Raw genomic sequence first — 23,124 nt, 5'->3', positions numbered from 1 at the left:
GCGTATACCCAGGGAAATTTTCCTCCTTGTGGAAATGATACTTCCCTTTGGATTAAATAATAAACTATTTGATACCTTGTCGGATGCATCTTGTAAATTATTAAACTTTTAATTGTAAAATATATGAATTATGGGACAAAACTCAAAGGACACGTGCTTATGCCAACTAAAGACTCGACAAGAATGAAGATTAGTCTGTGCAGTAAATTCTATTGCATTTTGTTGTATTTAAAGATGTTATTTCTCAATAATCTTTTAGAAAAGGGGATTTGAATATCTGGATCATGTGTTCATTTTATGTTACTTTAAAACATTAAGATTTAAATTTACAAGTATGGAAAGAATTTAACAGCTTTGGTCAGATGCTAATACAATAAGAATGTACTTTTAACCAAAATGGATATAAACTTTTTTCCAACTTGTAAATTAAGAATGGGCTATCATTTATAATGATACTGGTTACTTTATCACACGTGACGTGGTTGCAGGAGATAGCCTTTTTTTTCTCGTTCAAGCACCATTGTCGAGCTGTAACTTTTTGATGTACTAATTAATATCATTTTTAAACATTAAAAATAGAAAATTGAATCAATAATTGTTGTAGGCATAATCAGACGATCTTGATGTCTGCCACGCTACCTACCACAATTGTTGACTGGCTGGATGGGATTTTGCCAAGTTTCGACCAAATTGCCAAGGGCATTGATGTAATAAAACCAATAGGAAATCATATAATGGAGGATAATAAATTACAAGTTATGACAAGCGCTTGATTTGATAGCTAGACTGGCTGATTTTGATAAATGATAACAAATCCAATGACTCCATTAATACTTATAAGCGACAACTTAAATTTCTTAATCAAGTATCCTAGTGTCAATTATTAGGGATTGCTAATTTTTATATCATGTTTACTTGGATCCGACTAATACAGCATAGCATAATGTTAAAAATATTTCCTCTTAATACAAAACGTAAAAACGATTGTATTTTTACTTTAAAATTGGAAAAATATTGAATGGTAACAATTAACACACTCGCACTCCCACCAAAAGAAATCAATGATTGAAAGCTTGCAAGTAGGCTGAATTTTTTGTCACCTTGGGGTTGAAGATAAATCTGTCACCATCTTCCCTTTGAAAATGTGAGCGTCATTGTCGGTGCGAAAACCGACGATTCATGACGGTGCGCACCAGCCTAATTACTATAATACCCTCGTTGAGTAACATTCTAGTGTCTGCTACTTCATAGGACATCCGTGCCATTTGTATTTTTTGAATATAATTGTTTACTAAGATGATCATACGGTATCCAGCGCAGCCAAGTCACATGACAGAGCTTCACCATCAATATAATGTTTAAACATTCCAATATTAACTTAATTTTAAACAATTTTACTATTTTATTTCCAATCTTCATTTTTAAAAGTGATGCTATTCGAATCCACGTTTTTGTCTAACAATCCTTTTTTCTAATTAACCTCCATAAAACTTTTTATAATAATCATAATTTCTATATATACCCCATTCATTCCAATAATACCCTTATTACAATATATATATATATTAACTTAACATTAGATTTCTTTAGGAAATATATCCCTTCCTAATTTTTCACCCATATAGGTTGCACTGATTCTATATTAATATCTGCTAAATCATTCCCCAACTCCCGTCAAAAATAAAAAATAAAAAAAGAAGGTAAGTTCAGCTAATGAAATAAAAAGTATTGGTGGAATGGTTCTATGTATGCATGTTTTGATAACTTTTCTGCATCTTTTTTCACATTTTTTTTCTTTTTTGATGATCAGGATGTCCAAAATAGCTTACGCATACCTCAACTGATCTTTCAAGACTCTGAAACTATCGATCAAATAAGACCTTTAATGGTCAATCCTATTAGCACTCAATGAAGGGTTTGAACTCATAATTTTTTAAATAATACATTTAAGAATTTTTATCGAACTACTTAATCACCCAATGATTGGTTAGGTGTTTACTTTATAAAAATCGTATCGATAACCATTAGAGAAATTTTAACAAACTAATTATAGAAAACATAATGTTGGTTCTTTTGGATAGTTGTGTTTTCAATGATAAGAAGATTAAAGAATTTGTAAAAATATAATTGCAAGAATTTTAAATTTGAGTTTATCCTTTTATGTAATTTTAATTGAGGATAACATTGTAAATAGAAAAATTATTTAAATGGGTTTTAAAGAAAATTAATGGTCCATTAAAAAATTGACTTCCGATTTTATCCCGATGACATGTAAAATATTTAAATGGGTATTTTACTGTAACCATTAAGTTTGCGTAGATGAAGTATCAGTCAAACTATATGAAGAGTGAGCTGTCTTAAAGCTCTAACGGAGATCAGATCGTGCAGAATTTGACTTTGATAGGTGGCAGGACCTGAAACATTGAAATGCAAGTCATAATCTTGTCTAGCAGACTTTGCAATTAATGGCCACCGCCAGCTGGCTTTGGGCAGTGTTTTTGCACGTTTTAGAGTACAATGTATCAAGCTTTATAGGGAGAGTTGATTAAATGTATCAATCTTTGTTGTTAATTGATTTTCGATATTTTCTTAATCGCTATCGTGGTTATAGTTTGATTATTTTTTAACAACTTAAAAAATAAATTAGACATCATCCACGAGTATATTTATTTAATATTTTTGAAATAAATTATAAATAAATTTTTTCTAACAGAATAAAATAATTAAATTAAGAGATGATAATTATTTAATTATATAAATTTTAAAATAAATATAACTTCTATATATGTATAGAGTTGTGTTAAAATAAAATTAATAATTGTATCTTTATAATTATTAATATCAATTAATATTATTAAGATCAATTATTTAAACTTAAAATTTATATTGAGTTTATTTTCAGGTTTGACATTGACTGATAATTTTTTTTGTCATAGTATATGATTCTCTCCCGTCAAGGTTTGAAAATAGACTAACTTCCATCTTTATACGTTTTTATTTGAAATTGTTAGATTTTTGGAATGCCTATGTAATGTACTTGTATAATTATTATTAATACTCATCCCATGTGTGAAGATGAAAAAATTAAATCAAAACTAACTTGTCAAGATGAAGAATTTTTAGTAGATTCATTAAAAGTAAATTAAAGGAACAATTTTTGATCAATTAATGAGTAACATCAAAATCAAGATAAAGTTGAATATAGAGAATAATACTTTTATTATAAAAGAAATAAGTACATCGGTTTTTTATACTATGAAATGGGTTTGGATGATGTAGACTTTATTTTCTATTTTTCTTATAGTTGTTTAGTTCCTCTAGAGCATATACATACTCTCTTTTGTTTATTTTATAGATAATATCCATGGTAGATTCTATGATTTCTAACATCTGGTCAATGACTTATTTGAATTTGTCTCTAGCAGTATATAGATCATCCAGATTGGTGTCAATTTTTTTGAAAATCTCCCTCAATTATGGCATTCCTTGAAAAACGTCTAAACCAATTGCAGAAACAATATAAATTCAAATTTTATAAATATATAGAAACAGTAACATGAATGTGTAAATATAATTATGAGATGAACTTTTGACATATTAAAAAAAAAAAATTTAATGGTTTTTATATTCCCGCAAATATGTATCATCGTTTTGTTTGACATATTGTAATTTAGGATACAAAAGATGTGGAACATTCATACCTTCTGGTTGCCTCAGTGGAGAATTATTGTTGTTGAGGTCGTTGCTGATATTCATTGCAGATTCTTTTGGTTGTGATGTTTTGTCAGCCATTTTCGAATTAAGTTATGGAAAAGAAATGAATAATTAAAGTGTATAGTATTTGAAGAAAGTTAAATGAGTGATTGATGTTAGAGCAATATTTATTGGAGAATATGATACGAAGAGGTGGAATATGAACAAACAACTGATAATAAATAAATGTGTCGATCGAAAAAATGTTAATAATTATTTAGATAAGGTAATACGAAACGTTAGTAGACTATCTGTACAATATTAAAGAAAACTGTAATAAATATTTTGTTAAGTGTGCAACATATTAGTTAGGTAGTTAATGATGGTTTGGCAAGATGTTGAGATATTATAATAAATAAACACTGTGATTTACTAATAACAAAATCTTATTGATACATTTTTAAAGGAAGGACAATAAATATTTTGTCAAGTATAAAAGTCAGAGATGATATGATGATGTCATAATATATTTATTAATTTTTTAATTGTGGTTCGACAATATGGTTATGAAACATGCATATAGTTTGGCTTCGATCTTGTTTGATCAATAATGCTGCAAAAGTTTTTTTAAATCTGTAATAGAAATGGTTATTTCTAGTTTTTTTTAATTAAGATTATAATATATTCAGATTGATGTTTGTTGAATATGTTTAATTTTTATTAACATTTTTATAAACAGTTTTGTCTAATATTGTTATTAAATATCTATTAAAATATTAATTATTGTTTATGTCTTATATTTTAGTCTTGTAATTAAAATTTTGTTACTTCACATTAGAATATATATTGACTTGTTTTATGTAAATAAAAATAGGAAACAAACAGATGGAATAAATTTGAACTCATCTTTTATGCGAGAATTTTTGTCATAGTATAAAATTCCGATGGTTCCTTCACATCCATAATCCTTATATTGATTTTGAAAATGCATGTCTATCTATACAGTTTATTTAAAGTTTTTGGGACGCAGTTGAGAACATGACAACGCAATCAATTTCTGGGGTACTGTATCACACAATATAAAAGTTGCTTTAGGAAAATTAATAGACATTTAGTGACAGATAGACAAATTGATTGAAAAAGTGTTGACAATTTATTAGACGATAAGATACAAAACGGTAGCAAAACTGTTTGTAGCGCATTAAAGGAAAGCGTAATAAATAGTGAACAATAGTTCGGCAGACGGGTTTCCAAAATATGTTGTGGTTTAACGTAGAATTTAATCTAATGAATAATGGAATGGAAATTTATTTTTATATGTTATAGGAACAATATTTAGATTGATGTTTGTCAAACATGTTTAATTATTTGAAATTATCATAATCATTTGTGTCTAATATTTTTTTTAAATATTGTTTACGTTTTATTGATCATTGTAATTTTGTGATCAATTTTACTTTTTAGGTTATTAAATATTTGGATCAATTGTAGATAATTGAGTGAGTTTTAACTTCTATTTTCATATTAAACTAAAAAGCATTTAAATTTGTACATGTGCAAGAAATTACATAGGAAACTTACTAAAATTTAAATTTCATATAGACTATTTGGTAATCCACGTTATATCTATGACATGTGATATTTTCTATTGACGTTGATTTGTCCCAGTGTATATGATTTTGATTCTCCTTGTTGCAAGTCCCAAATATTTGTCTTTTAATGAGAATTGTGGCAGTTGGAGTTAGGGACTTGAATTCGTCCTTGCAATATTTCAGTTTGTAGAAATGATTAGGTAGTTTTATTAATTTCATTAGAATTTGTATACCTTTGTTGTCATGTACAATAAGTAGAGCAACAGTACTATGATATATTGTTTGCATGTTATATTTTTGGCAAACTACAATCAGTAGTTGTAATCCCATATATGTATCATGTTTGATGAAGAACAAATGTGTTCCCAGCAGTAGCAGAGCTAGTTTATTTTCTACCTCTGTAAATGTCTTCAGAATTGAAAGTCCCGCTGTTGTTATTGTNCTGCCCTTCCTTTAGTGAACTGAAAATCTGCTAGGTTCCTATGTAACTTGTAACAGGTATCTCTTTTATGCCTTGCAATGTGACAGTAATCACACTCTACGTAAGGCTTCTTGCCTTTGTACTTTGAATTATGACCCTGGTTTCTTTGATTCCTCTGTGAATATAGTGTTGTAGTAACCTCAGTGTTTGGATTTGAGCCAGTCAAAATCTTTTGACTCTCATCTTGACTCTCATCTTGACTCACGATTGAGTATGCTTGTTTGACTGAGGGTAGAGGAACCATCAATAGAATCTAGCTTCTCACCAAGGCATATGATTTGGTTAATCCCATGAGAAACTGAAGCAATTTTTGCTGGTTAAGATGAGCCAAATAGGCCTTTGCTGACTCACTGTCTGGTGGTGGTAGACTTACTAATGAACTTAATTCGTCCCATAAGGTTTTCAGCCTATTGTAGTAAACTGTTACTTAATTTGTTCCTTGCACCATATTCGTTATCTCTCTATGTATACCAAACATCCTTGTGCCATTAACTTTGTTGTATTGTTCCTTGAGATCTTCCCAGACCTGATAAGCGCTAGTAGAGTAAACGATACTGTTAAAAATTTCCTTCGAAACAGTGTTAAAAATCCACACTAGAACTAACGAATTACATCGTTCCCACTGCGCATGTGAAGACTGATTATAATTTGATTTTTCACAAGATCCATCCACAAAACCTAATTTGTTCTTTGCTTTTAAAGAAACCGTCATTGCGCGACTCCATATTCCATAGTTTTCCATTCCAGTGAGTTGCTTTGAAACGAGGATAGAACTAGGAATATCTAGCGGATGGATGTATGAAGGTGAGCTTGAATCACTGACATTCGACATATTGAATCTTTAGGGTTGAGCTGGTTGAGCTAAAATTCGAGGTAAGATTGATGAATTGATGAAGACAAACGCCGATCTTGAAGTAGGATCTTCAATTTTGAGCTTGATCCTTTCAATGGAAGCTCATTGATTTGGCAGATTGAAAAACCCGCTCTGATACCATGTGCGAATTCAGCTTACTGAGAGAGTAGAGTTGAAAGTTTTATCCATTAGTCTTTAAAGCTCAACAGTACACTTATATACAAGAATAAGTAACCACAGTTATATCAGCAACTATGGTTAATCTTACTGCAGTTAGTTATCCAACTGACTAACTAATTATTCAACTGACTAAACTGACTAACTAACTATTTACAATAACTATTTACAACAATTATTTACAACAATAACAACAATAATCCAAGAAGAGAGTATCAGCGTCAAGGTTTCGAATGGATAAGTGGGCAAATCCTTCATGAAATGCAAAAATTACAACTCTCGCATGCCGGAATTGACGCTTCGGAGTTTGCATGTAATGAGTTTGTTTTTATGCCACATGCGGCAGAAGATGAAGCTCAAGATGAAGAGGAGGAAGATGATCATATGGAAGACTCGGACTCAGATTTTCTAACTCTTTTAGCGTGTTTACTTTAATTTGTATTTTGGTTTTATTGTGTTTTCCTTTTTTCTGTTTTGCCTAAATAACTTTGGTGTGTGATTGTACTTAGATTTGTTGGTTTAATTAGTGATGTGTGTTATCGAGTTGGTGCCGGATATGGTTCATTCTTTGCATGGCTTTGAATGAATATCCCCCTATGCAGACGCATTCGGGGGTCCTAAATATTTGGGCCTTTAACGGTTTAGCTCAAATGTGATTAGGTTTATAGTTACACTAGTGTAGTACTGAAAAACCTAATGTGAGGAAAATAGAGAAGAGAACTGCCGTCATATGTATTGCATTACTACAGCTTTCTGAAACTCATTAAAAATCGCTCTATTTGAATGTTGGACATAGTTTCTTAATTAGGAACGAACTAAGATAAATCATGTGTCTTTTTTACTTTTCTACTTTTATTAGTGTGTGTTTTGACTGTGGTTTCAACAAACTAGATTTTGGTATGGATGATGGTGTGACATGGGACTGGTGACCAAACATTCTAGTTTAATCGCCACTGCCTATTTAACAAGGGGAGTATATCTTTTCCATTTTTCTCTATTTCTTGCATTTACTGTGGTACTGGGGACAATTATCTTTAAGTTTGGGGGTAGGGGAAAATTTTTAGTTATCGTTTGTGTTTTTTTTAACTATTCATTTTCTTTATTTAGTGTTATTTTGTTGGTTGGTTCTCAAAAGTCAGATGTTGAGCACATGATTGCCTTAGATATTATTTTTGGAAAATATTGAATATTGCTTAGAGTTTGAGTTACATTGACTTTATTTTGCAAGACGCTTCTTGGTAGTATACCATGATGATCATTGTTTGACATCCTTAGAAACAATTTATGTGAATTTGTAACTTCTTGATTGTGTCGACAAATTCTAGAACCATTTGATCATTTCTTAAGGCGAAACCTTAAAATAGAAATTGTTGAGGAAATGATCTAGGCTTCCTTTGAACCTTTTGAGCTTTAGCCACCTTGATGTTAATTACCACTAGGCACCCCTTTGAGCCTTTGATACAGTGTAGCCATATTTTTTTTGCGTAGCCAAATATGTCCGACCTACAAGCCTAAACACTTTACACGTGCCCTTTTAAGAGGACTACGTGGCATATGCATAGCATAAAAGCAACGAAAGTGTGGTACAAGTGGTTGAGCAATAAAAGTCCAATCACAAAGGTTAAACAAATGGTAAGTTTGGGGGCGTGGGAAAGTCAATAAGGAAAATATTGTGCTTGAAAAAAAGAAAAGAAGCCAAAAAAAAAAAAAAAAAAAAAAAAAATAGAGTGTAGAAAAAAAAAGAAAAAGAAAAGAAAAGCACAAGAAGGGAGTGTTGGCCAAAATGTGAAGGTTAGAGTGGTGGTAGAAGTTATGACTTGAAAAGTAGGTCTATGGAGTTTGTTAGAGATCTAAGAGATTGTTGCTTGTTTGCATAAAACAATCTGAAAAGTCGATGATGATTTGAAATAGGAATTATATACTTCGGGAGCCAATAGCGAAATGTGGTTAAATTTTGACTTTTGAACTTTTTGCAATATTTGTCTTTTCTTGGTAATGCCTCATTAGCAATCTTTGAGACGTAACTATAAGTCGAGCTACCTGTTGTTTTCTTAGAGTTATGAGGACTAGCAAATCTTAAGTTTGGGTGTATTGATAATTCTATTTTTAAATATTTTTACATAAATTTTTTATAGATTCATGATATTTTCCTTCATTTTGGTTTGGATATGCTACTTAATGGAATGATTGTTCTTTGTAGGCCTAAATTTCAATTTTGAGCGTAAAAAACATAACTTGAGTTCTACAACTCAGAATGACTTGAATTCATGAGTTATGGAAAGTTGAGAAGCAAAGTTACAACTTTTATGTTTTAGAATTGGCTTAATTCTGTTGGAAAGATGATGAAAATTTGATTGGTTTTTAGGCAGAAAACAGGAAGTTGATTGGAAGAAGGAATATCATGTCATAGCAAAGCAACTTCTAGAATTGAAGGAAATTCTTGCCACAGCGAAGATTTATTCCTGTCATGCCGAAGCAGCTTCTGGAAATTGAAGGACAATTCTGCCATTTTGAAGATTTATTCCGCCACGACGGAGAAGCCTTTGAGTTTTGGGAACAAATCCTATCGCGGTGGTAGTTTATTCCCGTTGCAGCGCGATTGTGAGCAGGAAACTTGTTAAGTCGTTTACTCGAATTTGGACTCCTTGGGGACTGGGTTTCATGTCTAATATCTTTGGGGACCATAAATAGAAGACAAAAATGATAGTTTAGGGTTCATAACTTCTTAGAGTGGTGGGAGACTTGGAATCAAAGATCAAGCAATTTACAAGGAGGAAATTCTTTATCTTGGTTTTGTTTCTTCAGATGTTTACGGATAAGTTCTTGTTTATGCTTTTTACATTATAAACTAAGCTATTTTGTGGGCTACGATGTAGCCTAGTTATGAAGATACAATTTATTGATTTGATTCAATCCTTATTTATTTTCCTTAAATGAGTGTTAATTATTGTAATTATGTTGTTGGATGTGATCCCATTCCAATTGCTTGTGTGTTCAAATGAAACTGAGAATTGATTTATAATGTTAGCTTCTAGTAATAAATATCATAGATTGGACAAAAAGAAATAAATAAATGCGATTTGTATGAACTTAGACATAATTCCAAAGGTTATGAACCTAGAACTATTTACTTCAATAATTGATTTGGAAGGTTAATAGGAAATGGTGGGATGATATAACCTGAGAAGAATGAGTATGAACAATTTAGGGAAATCGGTCATCAGTCGGAAAGATAGGATTGGGCTGATAAGAAGTATAAGTGGTATTGGATTAACTAAGTGTATTGGATGCTCTAGTGTTTTCTTCTTGTTGATTAAAGTTCAGATTTTAGCCTTTAGTTATAATTGATTTTCTGTTTATTGTTCATTAGTTTTAGTTTATTTTTAGTATTAACCATTCAACTTGTGATTGAGTAGTTAATAAATAAGTTTCCTCCTGGAACGATACTTTACTCTTTACTATAATAATTGAGCGATTTAGTGCACTAGTTATTCGGCAATTTACGTATAAAACCGCAAAGAGTTGAGGTTTCAATTATTTTAGGTGGATTATCAGTTATAATTTTGGTGACTTAATCAACTGCCATTGGGTTTAAGCCATATTTGAAAAGAAAAGAACAAAACAGATTATAACTCTCTTCTAATTAGAGTTAAGGTTTTAGTTTTTTTTCAGGTGAATTATCAGTTATAATTAGTTGTGACTTCAATTGCCTTTTAGGTTTGGCCATTTTTTGTTTTTTTTTTTTTTTCTTTTGAAAACAAAAAAAAAAACAATTATAAACTATCAGTTATAATTGTCTATTGGGTTGAGGGCCTTTTTTTTTTTTTTTTTTTTTTTTTTTTTCTCTGAATCATTGTTGTTAGGTTTGAGTACCTCAAGGATCAAGCCCAGGTGGGCAGCTAAAGAAGGTGGCTGTTAGACCATTGATTCATATTCAATACCCACACGAGACCCACTTAATTTGGTCTTACTTCTAATCTTTATTGGGCCTTACACATTTAATTTATAGTGATGTTATTCAAGCCCCCACTCATTTGTTAAGTAAGCCTCATATCATAATCATTTTTAATTATAATTTAATAGACCCTTAAATATATTTAAATTTCTTTTGCAACCTTTTGACTCAAGCTTCATAAACCTAAATCTAGTTCCCGCATTTTCAAACATTTATTGATTCTTTATGAACTTAATCAACAAACCAGAACAAGAGGACTCCTAAAAATCCAACTAAAAATATTCACAAATATTACTTATCAATTTCTCAGCTTGAAGCAAATACAATGGTTGGGTCTTAAGTTGCTTCTATCGTTCTTAGATCATTATTTAAAGTTGGGGCTTTTGAATAAATTTCTATTACTTTGTTTCTTGATTGGTTTATGAATTGTTTTGTTATGTTTTATAATTGTAATGAATTTAAATTATTTCTCAAGCCACTTTGTCGCCCGTAACTTATGTGTTTTATCCTTGTTTTAAAACCCGGACCGGAGGGCAAACCGTTTTGCTGTCCGGGTCACGGTTCAATCGGTCCAACCGGTTGGACCGGTGACGAGCAATATTTATTTTAAAAAATTACATATTAACCCCTTAAATTTTAATATATTACAAAAATTCCCCTAAAAAGTTCAAATTGGTCCCTAAAATTTTTATTTATTCCAAAAATCCCAATAAAATTACCAATTAATCCCTAAACTTTTGATATATCTTCAAAATACCCCTATAAATTCAAAAGAACCCTCATAATTTTAAAATATTAAAAACCCCCTGAGACCTAAACCGGACGGAGAAGCTACCGGTTCACGGTCCAACGGTCCGACCGGCCGGTCCGGTCCGGTTTTTAAAACAGAGGTTTATCTCTAAACTTTAGTTATATTCTCTCATCCTCCTATCAAAGCAAGCTTTAGAAAATTTTCAACTCCGATAGATATTCCATTAAAATGAGACCCGGTCTTTTACATTTTGAAAAGAACTTGGTGTGCTGTGTTGTGAAGCCACAAATTGGGTGATCCAAGAAAAGAACATTGTTAATTTTATAAAATTCGTGAGACTTGTGCGTATACCCAAGGAAATTTCCTCTTGTGGAAATGATACTTCCCTTGGATTAAAATAACTATGATACCTTGTCGGATGCATCTTGTAAATTATTAAACTTTTAATTGTAAAATATATGAATATGGAACAAAACTCAAAGGACACGTGCTTATGCCAACTAAAGACTCGACAAGAATGAAGATTAGTCTGTGCAGTAAATTCTATGCATTTTGTTGTATTTAAAGTGTTATTTCTCAATAATCTTTTAGAAAAGGGGATTTGAATATCTGGATCATGTGTTCATTTTATGTTACTTTAAAACATTAAGATTTAAATTTACAAGTAGGAAAGATTTTAACAACTTTGTCAGATGCTAATACAAGATGTACTTTCAACCAAAATGGGATATAAAACTTTTCCAACTTGTAAATTAAGAAGGGCTATCCATTATAATGATACTGGTTACTTATCACACGTGACGTGGTTGCAGGAGATAGCCTTTTTTTTCTAGTCAAGCACCATTGTCGAGCTGTAACTTTTTGATGTACTAATTAATCATTTTAAACATTAAAATAGAAAATTGAATCAATAATCAGACGATCTGATGTCTGCCACGCTACCTACACCACATTTGACTGGCTGGATTTTGCAAGTTTCGACCAAATTGCCAAGGGCATTGATGTAATAAAACCATAGGAAATCATATATGGAGGATAATAAATTACAAGTTATGACAAGCGCTTGATTTGATAGCTAGACTGGCTGATTTTGATAAATGATAACAAATCCAATGACTCCATTAACTTATAAGCGACAACTTAAATTTCTTAATCAAGTATCCTAGTGTCAATGTCAATTATTAGGGATTGCTAATTTTTATTCATGTTATTAAACATTCTTACTTGGATCCGACTGATACGCATGCATTATGTTAAAAATATTTTCTCTTAATACAAACGTAAAAACGTTGTATTTTTACTTATAAATTGGAAAAATATTGAATGGTAACAATTAACACACCACTCGCCCTCCCACCAAAAGAAATCAATGATTGAAGATAAGAAAACACATGATGAAAGTTTGTGCAAGTAGGCTGATTTTTGGTCACCTTGGGGTTGAAGATAAATCTGTCACCATCTTCCCTTTGAAAATGTGAGCGCATTGTCGGTGCGAAACCGACGATATGACGGTGCGCACCAGCCTAATTACTATATACCTCGTTAAGTAACATTCTAGTGTCTGCTACTTCATAGGACATCCGTGCCATTTGTATTTTTTGAATATAATTGTTACTAAGATTATCAACGGTATCAGCGCAGCCAAGACCATCAATATATCTCTAAACATTCCAATATTAACTTAATTTTAAACAATTTTACTATTTTATTTCCAATCTTCATTTTAAAAGTGATGCTATCGAATACGTTTTTGTCTAACAATCCTTTTTTCTAATTAACCTCCATAAAACTTTTTATAATAACATAATTTCTATATATACCCCATTCATTCCATAATACCCTTATTACAATATATATAATATTAACTAACATTAGATTTCTTTAGGAAATATATCCTTCCTAATTTTTCACCCATATAGGTCACTGATTCTATTAATAACTGCTAAATCATTCCCCACTCCGTCAAAAATAAAAAATAAAAAAGAAGGTAAGTTCAGCTAATGAATAAAAAAGTATTGTGGAATGGTTCTATGTATGCATGTTTTGATAACTTTTCTGCATCTTTTTTCACATTTTTTTTCTTTTTTGATGATCAGGATGTCCAAAATAGCTTACGCATACCTCAACTGATCTTTCAAGACTCTGAAACATCGATCAAATAAGACCTTTAATGGTCAATCCTATTAGCACTCAATGAAGGGTTGAACTCATAATTTTTTAAATAATAACATTTAAGAATTTTTATCGAACTACTTAATCACCAATGATGGTTAGGTGTTTACTTTATAAAAATCGTATCGATAACCATTAGAGAAATTTTAACAAACTAATATAGAAAACATAATGTTGTTCTTTGGAGTTGTGTTTCAATGATAAGAAGATTAAAGAATTTGTAAAAATATATTGCAAGAATTTTAAATTTGAGTTTATCCTTTTATGTAATTAATTGAGGATAACATTGTAAATAGAAAAATTATTTAAATGGGTTTTAAAGAAAATTAATGGTCCATTAAAAAATTGACTTCCGATTTTATCCCGATGACATGTAAAATATTTAAATGGGTATTTTACTGTAACCATTAAGTTGCGTAGATGAAGTATCAGTCAAATATATGAAGAGTGAGCTGTCTTAAAGCTCTAACGGAGATCAGATCGTGCAGAATTTGACTTTGATAGGTGGCAGGACCTGAAAAATTGAAATGAAGTCATAATCTTGTCTAGCGAACTTGCAATAATGGCCACCGCCAGCTGGCTTTGGGCAGTGTTTTTGCACGTTTTAGAGTACAATGTATCAAGCTTATAGGAGAGTTGATTAATGTATCAATCTTTGTTGTTAATTGATTTTCGATATTTTCTTAATCGCTATCGTGGTATAGTTTGATTATTTTTAACACTAAAAAATAAATTAGACATCATCCACGAGTATATATTAATATTTTTGAATAAATATAAATAAATTTTTTCTAACAGAATAAATAATTAATTAAGAGATGATAATTATTTAATTATATAAATTTTAAAATAAATATAACTTTAATAGTATAGAGGTTGTGTTAAAATAAATTATAATTGTATCTTTATAATTATTAATATCAATTAATATATTAAGATCAATTATTTAAACAAAATATATTGAGTTTATTTTCAGGTTTGACATTGACTGATAATTTTTTTTGTCTAGTATATGATTCTCTCCGTCAGGTTTGAAAATAGACTAAACTTCCATCTTATACGTTTTTATTGAAATTGTTAGATTTTGGAATGCCTATGTAATGTACTTGTATAATTATTATTAATACTCATCCCATGTGTGGAGATGAAAAAATTAAATCAAAACTAACTTGTCAAGATGAAGAATTTTTATAGATCATTAAAAGTAAATTAAAGGACAATTTTTGATCAATTAATGAGTAACATCAAATCAAGATAAAGTTGAATATAGAGAATAATACTTTTATTATAAAAGAAATAAGTACATCGGTTTTTTATACTATGAAATGGGTTTGGATGAGTAGACTTTATTTTATTTTTCTTATAGTTGTTTAGTTCCTCTAGAGCATATACATACTCTTTTGTTTATTTTTAAGATAATATCCATGGTAGATTCTATGATTTCTAACTCTGGTCAATGACTTATTTGAATTTGTCTCTAGCAGTATATAGATCTCCAGATTGGTGTCAATTTTGAAAATCCCTCAATTATGGCATTCCTTGAAAAACGTCTAAACCAATTGCAGAAACAATATAAATTCAAATTTTAAATATATAGAAACAGTAACATGAATGTGTAAATATAATTATGAGATGAACTTTTGACATATTAAAAAAAAAAAATTTAATGGTTTTTTATTCCCGCAAATATGTATCATCGTTTGTTTGACAATTGTAATTTAGGATACAAAAGATGTGGAACATTCATACTCTGGTTGCCTCAGTGGAGAATTATTGTGTTTGAGGGTGGCTGATATTCATTGCAGATTCTTTTGGTTGTGATGTTTTGTCAGCCATTTTCGAATTAAGTTATGGAAAAGAAATGAATAATTAAGGTATAGTATTTGAAGAAAGTTAAATGAGTGATTGATGTTAGAAGCTATTTATTGGAGAATATGATACGAAGAGGTGGAATATGAAAAACAACTGATAATAATAAATGTGCGATCGAAAAAAAAGTTAATAATATTTTAGATAAGGTAATACGAAACGTTAGTAGACTATCTTACAATATTAAGAAAACTGTAATAAATATTTTTGTAAGTGTGCAACAATTAGTTAGGTAGTAATGATGGTTTGGCAAGATGTTGGATATTATAATAAATAAACACTGTGATTTACTAATAACAAAATCTTATTGATACTTTAAAGGAAGGACAATATATTTTGTCAAGTATAAAAGTCAGAGATGATATGATGATGTCATAATATATTATTAATTTTTTTAATGTGGTTCGACAATATGGTTAGAAACATGCATATAGTTTGGCTTCGATCTTGTTTGATCAATAATGCTGCAAAAGTTTTTTTAAATCTGATAGAATGGTTATTTCTAGTTTTTTAATTAAGTTATAATATATTCAGATTGATGTTTGTTGAATATGTTTAATTTTTTAACATTTTATAAAACAGTTTTGTCTAATATGTTATTAAATATCTATTAAAATATTAATTATTGTTTATGTCTTATATTTTAGTCTTGTAATTAAAATTTGTGACTTCACATTAGAATATATATTGACTTGTTTATGTAAATAAAAATAGGAAACAAACAGATGGAATAAATTTGAACTCATCTTTTAGCGAGAATTTTTGTCATAGTTAAATTCCGATGGTCCTTCACATCCAAATCCTTATATTGATTTTGAAAAGCATGTCTATCTATACAGTTTATTTAAAGTTTTGGGACGCAGTTGAGAACATGACAACGCAATCAATTCTGGGGTACTGTATACACAATATAAAGTTGCTTTAGGAAAATTATAGACATTTAGTGACAGATAGACAAATGATTGAAAAAGTGTTGACAATTTATTAGACGAAAGATACAAAACGGTAGCAAAATGTTTGTAGCGCATTAAAGGAAAGCGTAATAAAAGTGAACAATAGTTCGGCAGACGGGTTTCCAAAATATGTTGTGGTTAACGTAGAATTTAATCTAATGAATATGGAATGGAAATTTATTTTTTATGTTATAGGAACAATATTTAGATTGATGTTTGTCAAACATGTTTAATTATTTGAAATTATCATAATCATTTGTGTCTAAATTTTTTTTAAATATGTTTACGTTTTATTGATCATTGTAATTTGTGATCAATTTTACTTTTTAGGTATTAAATATTTGGATCAATTGTAGATAATTGAGTGAGTTTTAACTTCTATTTTCATATTAAACTAAAAAGCATTTAAATTTGTACATGTGCAAGAAACATAGGAAACTTACTAAAATTTAAATTTCAATAGACTATTGGTAATCCACGTTATATCTATGACATGTGATATTTTCTATTGACGTTGATTTGTCCCAGTGTATATGATTTTGATTCTCCTTGTTGCAAGTCCCAAATATTGTCTTTTAATGAGAATTGTGGCAGTTGGAGTTAGGGACTTGAATTCGTCCTTGCAATATTTCAGTTTGTAGAAAGATTAGGTAGTTTTATTAATTTCATTAGATTTGTATACCTTGTTGTGTCATGTACAATAAGTAGAGCAACAGTACTATGATATATTGTTTGCATGTTATATTTTTGGCAAACTACAATCAGTAGTTGTAATCCCATATATGTATCATGTTTGATGAAGAACAAATGTGTTCCAGCAGTAGCAGAGCAGTTTATTTTCTACCTTGTAAATGTCTTCAGAATTGAAAGTCCGTGTGTTATTGTTTCCAGCAGTAGCAGAGCTAGTTTATTTTCTACCTCTGTAAATGTCTTCAGAATTGAAAGTCCCGCTGTTGTTATTGTTGGCAGTTTGTTTCGTTGTTTCGAAATGTCAATTCTTTGTAATATTTGTTTTATATTTGTTGTTTGTTCAAAGATTTGCACTTGTAAATTGTATGGTAAGTAATGATTTCGAAGCATAAGATTCGTAATAATTAAAAAACAAAATCCATAGTTGGGAATCACACTACCATTACCTTATGATTAAGCACTTAAGAATAAATAAGTATGTCAAATATGACTCAGTTAAATATGGATCCTAAAACGAATTTTGTTTTTTGTGTATTACAAAACTATTAACAACTAAATATGCACATGGTTCGGCAGAGTCATTTTTATGGTTAACCATTATTGTTATAAGATTGCTGTGGAATAAACCACTATCTTATTGTTATTAGTTGTATATTTAACCATTTTATATAATATTATTTTCTGTAAGACTAAGAAAATAATGAAATCAATAGATTAATGAAATACGACAGTTTTAGTAAAACTTATGTTAACCGTATTGATTGTAAAGCGGTGTCATCTTTGTCAATTGCTTTTATAATGATTCGTTATAGAATTTCTGATGGTAATTGTAACAGACCTATGGGTTGTTTTTTTGTTCTTTTGTAAGGAATCATGATGTTTTGGTGCTATTTTTTGGGTTCAAGTATATGGAAATTATGTTGTCAATATGGTATCTGTGGTTTATATAGTTCGCGTGTAGGTAGCAAACATATTATATATATATATTTCAACTGCTTAGATAATGTTATGTTAATTATTAATAAGAGTCAACATTGTTATCTAAATCCGGTTTTTAATAGTTTTGTAAATTAATGATGGTTGTATTAATCATTTAATGTTAAGTATTACTTATATTTAAATGTAAACGGTCAGCATTCATGTAAATTTCTATATAGGTATATTAAGCATTTGAGACATTTGATTAGTACAAATTTTTTTAAACTAGTGGGAAACGGATCGCGTTTCATCAAAATAAATATCTTCTTTTACGAATTCCATTAATATCATATAAATATCTACATAAACATTATCATTTATTTGATCAACACTTTAACAAAAGTTGTACATTAAGAACGACATTAAATATCACAATACGAGATATCATCAAAATATCAATCACATAAATCAAAAAGTAAGTGCATTAACCTATAATTAACCAAAGTCTAATATCCTGGTTTTTAATAGTAATGTTACATAAAAAATATCACATAATAGTACAATGCACTGATCAACAATAAATAAACATGGTGATCTAATAATAATAATATCTTATTGGCACAGTTTTAAAGGAAACGGTAATAAATATCTTGTTAAATATTTAAGTCAGAAATGCTGTGATGATTTGATAATATATCAATTAATATAGAATATTTATATGGTACGGCATTGGTCTTGTTTAATTGTTTATGTTTTATTGAGTATCTTAGTTTGTTAATAAAAATTTTGTTGATTCACATCAGAACATATTTTGATTTGTTTTGTTTAATTAGGAATACAAAAGAAGATGAAATACGAATAAAGATGTTATAATAAATAAACAAGGTTGTTTAAGAAGAATAAAATCTAATTGGCACGAGTTTAATAGAAAGGATAATAAGAATAAATTGGAAAAGGCGGTAAAAATGTATATGCATGAAAATATGACATCGAATATCAAAGACATGTCTACAAGAATAATATTGATTGTACGACTAGACCATATAATATTCAGGTAGTCTTCTCAACTTGCATGAGTGATTTAACATCTGTGTACAATTGATATTAATAATTATATAGGTATAATTATTAATTTTATCTTAACATTTGGTCAATGACTTCTCTAAATTTTTGTTCGCACCACTTTAATATTATGTGAATTATTTATTTAAAATTTAAAATTATTTGTTTTTTTTTTTAGAATACAAAAGGTGCTTTGGGAAAATGAATAAATGTCTAGTAATAAGTAAACACGTTGATTGAAAAATCGTTAATAACTTTTTGGATAAGAGGATATGAAACGGTAGCAAATGTAATAAATACTTTGTTAAGTATTCAAGTCAGAAACATCATAATATATTATAATATATCGGTTGGATCGTGAATAATGGTTCGACAACCGTGCTCCAAATGGATGTTATCGTTCAACGTGGGATTTAATTTGGTTGATAAAAAAAATGATTTATGTTAACATCTGGTCATGACTTCTCTAAATTTGTCTTGGTATCACTTTAATATTACGTAAATTATTTATTTAAAATTTAAAATCATTTATTTGTTTTTTGAGAATACAAAAGGTGCTTTGGGAAAACAAATAAATGTCTAGTAATAAGTAAACACGTTGATCGAAAAAACATTAATAAGTTTTTGAATAAGAGGATATGAAATGGTAGCAAACGGAATAAATATTTTGTTAAGTATTCAAGTCGGAAACGTCATGATGATATTATAATATACTGGTTGGATAGTAAATAATGGTTTGGCAACAGTGCTCCAAATGGATGTTATCATTCGGTGTGGGATTTAATTTGGTTGGTAATAGAAAGGAAGTCTTTTTTATCGATGTGTGATAAGAATGTTTATTTATCGATTTTGTTAATTTTAATTATAATATATTTAAATTGATGTTTGTCAAACATGTGTAGACAATCCAATGAGTTTTAATTTCTACTTTCAAAATAAATTAAAAAGCATTTAAATTTTTACATGTGTAATAAATCATATAAGGAACTCACTAAAAATTATATTTCATACATACTATTTGGTAATTTATGTTACATCTTGGATATGTGATATTTTCTAGCGACGTTGATTTGTCCCAATGTATATGATTTTGATTCTCTATGTTGCAAATCCGAAATATTCTCCTTTTAATGAGAATTGTCGCAGTTGGAGCCATGGACTTGAACAATTCCCTGCAATTTTTCAATTTGTGGAATTGATTGGTTAGTTTCACTAATTTCATTAGAATTTTTACATCTCTACTATCGTGCATAATGATTAGAGCAACGGTGGTTTGATACATTGCTTGCTGTTTATTTTGTTTGCAAGATGCAATAAGTAGTTGTAATCCTCTATTTCTATCATGTTCCACGAAGAACAAATGTGTTCCAAGCAGTAGTGAAGCATGCTTATTTTCTGCTTCTGCAAGGATCTTTAGAATCAAAAGCCCTACCGTTGTTATCACTGGTAGTTTGTGTCGTTGTTTGAAGATGTTTCTTCTATGTAAGACTTCCTTCACGTTTGTTTGTTGGTTTAGAGATTTGCACATGTAAATTGTAAGGTAAATAATGGTTTTCAAACACAAGATCCACAATAATAATAATAATAATAAAAAGTGTTTTCCAAACACAAGATCTACAAAAAAAAAAAAAAAAAAAAAAAAAAAAAAGTGTAAATAATAGTTTTAACAATTGGTAATCATAATATCATTACCTGTATGATCAAGAAGTTAACAACAAAAAAGTGTGAAAAATATGGTTCAATTAAATATCAATTCTAACATGTATTTTGGTTTTTATGCATTAGAAAACTGTTAAGAACTAAAGACACAAGTGATTCGGCATAATCCATTTCAATTGTTGAGAGTCGAAATTCAGTTTTCCATATGACTAACAAAACAATGAAATCAATAGATTAACGAAACATGATGATATTAATAAAACTTACATCAACCGTATTGCTTGAAGAGTGGTGTTGTTATTCTGAATTACTTTTGCAATAATTCGTTGCACAATTTGTGATGGTAACTGTAATAGATTTGTGGATTGTGTTTTCGTTCTTTTGTAAGGAATCATGATGTTTTGGTGACCCTTTTTTTTTTTTTAATTTATTTTGTGTGTGTGTGTGTGTGTAAGTATATGGAAATTATAATGTTGTTACGGTCTTAGTGGTTTATATAATTTTTGTGTAGATATTGGATAGCAAACAATTTTCTGTGTGTTTGGATTTGGTAGATAATATCGTGTTAATTATTAATGAGAGTTAGTGTTGTTATTCGAATCTCATTTTTAGTATTTTTGTAAATTAATGATGGTATTTTTATTTTGTTGAACATTAATTATTTGATTTTGTTATATATATATATATATCAAATATCGTTGTTTCATTGTTGATTCCACCGAGAAAAATTGATTATTCTATTCAACGAAAATAAACTTTTTGGTCATAATAATTTAATGTTAAGTATTAATTTATCTTAAATATAAACGGTTTGCATTCATTTATACCTCCACGTAGGTATATTAAGTATTTAATACATTCTATTAGTACGAATCTTTTTAAATTCATATAAATTAATGTATTGAATGATATTTTGTGCATTGTACATGGATTATGCGGATATCTCATGCAGGTGTGCTGATGCTCTAAAAGTTCTATGAGATAATTGGGCAACTTGTCAAATGAAAAAGGGTGCCTCTGCTGTAAGAAGATGGGAGGATCTAGACACTGACATATTGGTGAAAATCTTCCTGTCTTTTGATATCTTCCAGTTGACTTTAGGGATTGCTCATGTTTGTAATTCATGGCGTTCAGCTTGCTGTGATCCTCTGCTTTGGAAAGCTCTTGATTTGTCAGTGTTGAGATCAAATTTCATCAAAATCCCATTAGAGCCATATGTTTACATGGATGAGTGTTCTGATAAGACATTGACTCGTTTGTTGAAGATTTCATTGAGTCTCAGTCGGGGATGAATAAGAACTTTGATTTTTCAGTTCAATTTGTATGTAAGGGACAAACAATTTACTTATATTGCTGAAAGGTAATTTTCTTATGTTTCTGTTTAAAACCTTGCTGAAAGGTAACTTTTTTTATTCTCACTGTTTATTGACTGAGTCTTTGGTATTGCCTTTGGTACCAGTTATCATCATTTTTAATTTTCTTTTTGGTACAATGAATTGGGAAGTAACCCACCATATATTGTTGTCTGCAAGTGCCCCCAGCTGAGGCTTCTCGTTATGCTAGCTTGGAACAAAATAAAGAAGGATGTAATTTGCAAGGCCATTCATACATGGAGATGTCTTGAATCCTTGACAATGCCTAGTATAGTAAATCCGCCTTATCTTATAGAGGAAATAGCCCTAAATTGCAAGAACTTCAGTGAACTCAAGGTCATGGGTCCTTTTGACGTTCTCTTTGCTTCTACAATAGCCAAATTTCTTCCAAATTTGAAGATTTTGAGCTTGAGATGCTCAATGATAGTTAAGGATGCCCTAATGCTTATATTGGATGACCTACCAAACTTGGAAGTCCTCAACATATCACATTGCCTTCTTATAGAAGGTCTACTACTTCCTCCACTAACGCCTGAAAAAATTATTAAGAAGCTAGATAAAATTATCTTGCAGAAGGCTACTCAATTACGTGAGTTCTTAACATGTACTAAGCACTCGTGCATCATGTGCCAACGTACTCGAAGTGAGGAAGGCTTTATGAGGTGGTACAAGTATAAGGAAGGCCTATGGAAAATGGATGAGGCAAGGTCTCTTGCTCTTTGATTAGAACACTATAAAGACTGTAATTTTAACATTTTGTTTTTCTTGTATGTAATATCTACATAATATGTTGTTGAATAAGCATATATAGAATCAGTCCATTGTGTTTTAGGTTGACATCGTCCTAATGCTTTCGTTTTAGGTCGTCAACATTGTAATACTTGCATGATGATCTTCTCCCATGGGAAAAAGTATTATCTGTCTGC

At 29.7% G+C, this 23,124-nt stretch overlaps 1 pseudogene; it reads left to right on the top strand.

Moving 5' to 3' along the window:
• The first annotated feature begins 21,826 nt into the window (after positions 1 to 21,826).
• Positions 21,827 to 22,921, top strand: LOC116105657 (annotated as a pseudogene).
• The last annotated feature ends 203 nt before the right edge of the window (positions 22,922 to 23,124 follow it).

This window comes from Pistacia vera, unplaced genomic scaffold (genome assembly GCF_008641045.1).
Source record: "Pistacia vera cultivar Batoury unplaced genomic scaffold, PisVer_v2 Contig503, whole genome shotgun sequence".
Lineage (NCBI taxonomy): Eukaryota > Viridiplantae > Streptophyta > Magnoliopsida > Sapindales > Anacardiaceae > Pistacia > Pistacia vera.
The sequence above is the reverse complement of the archived record's forward strand: the minus strand, read 5'-3'. Positions and strand labels throughout refer to the sequence as shown.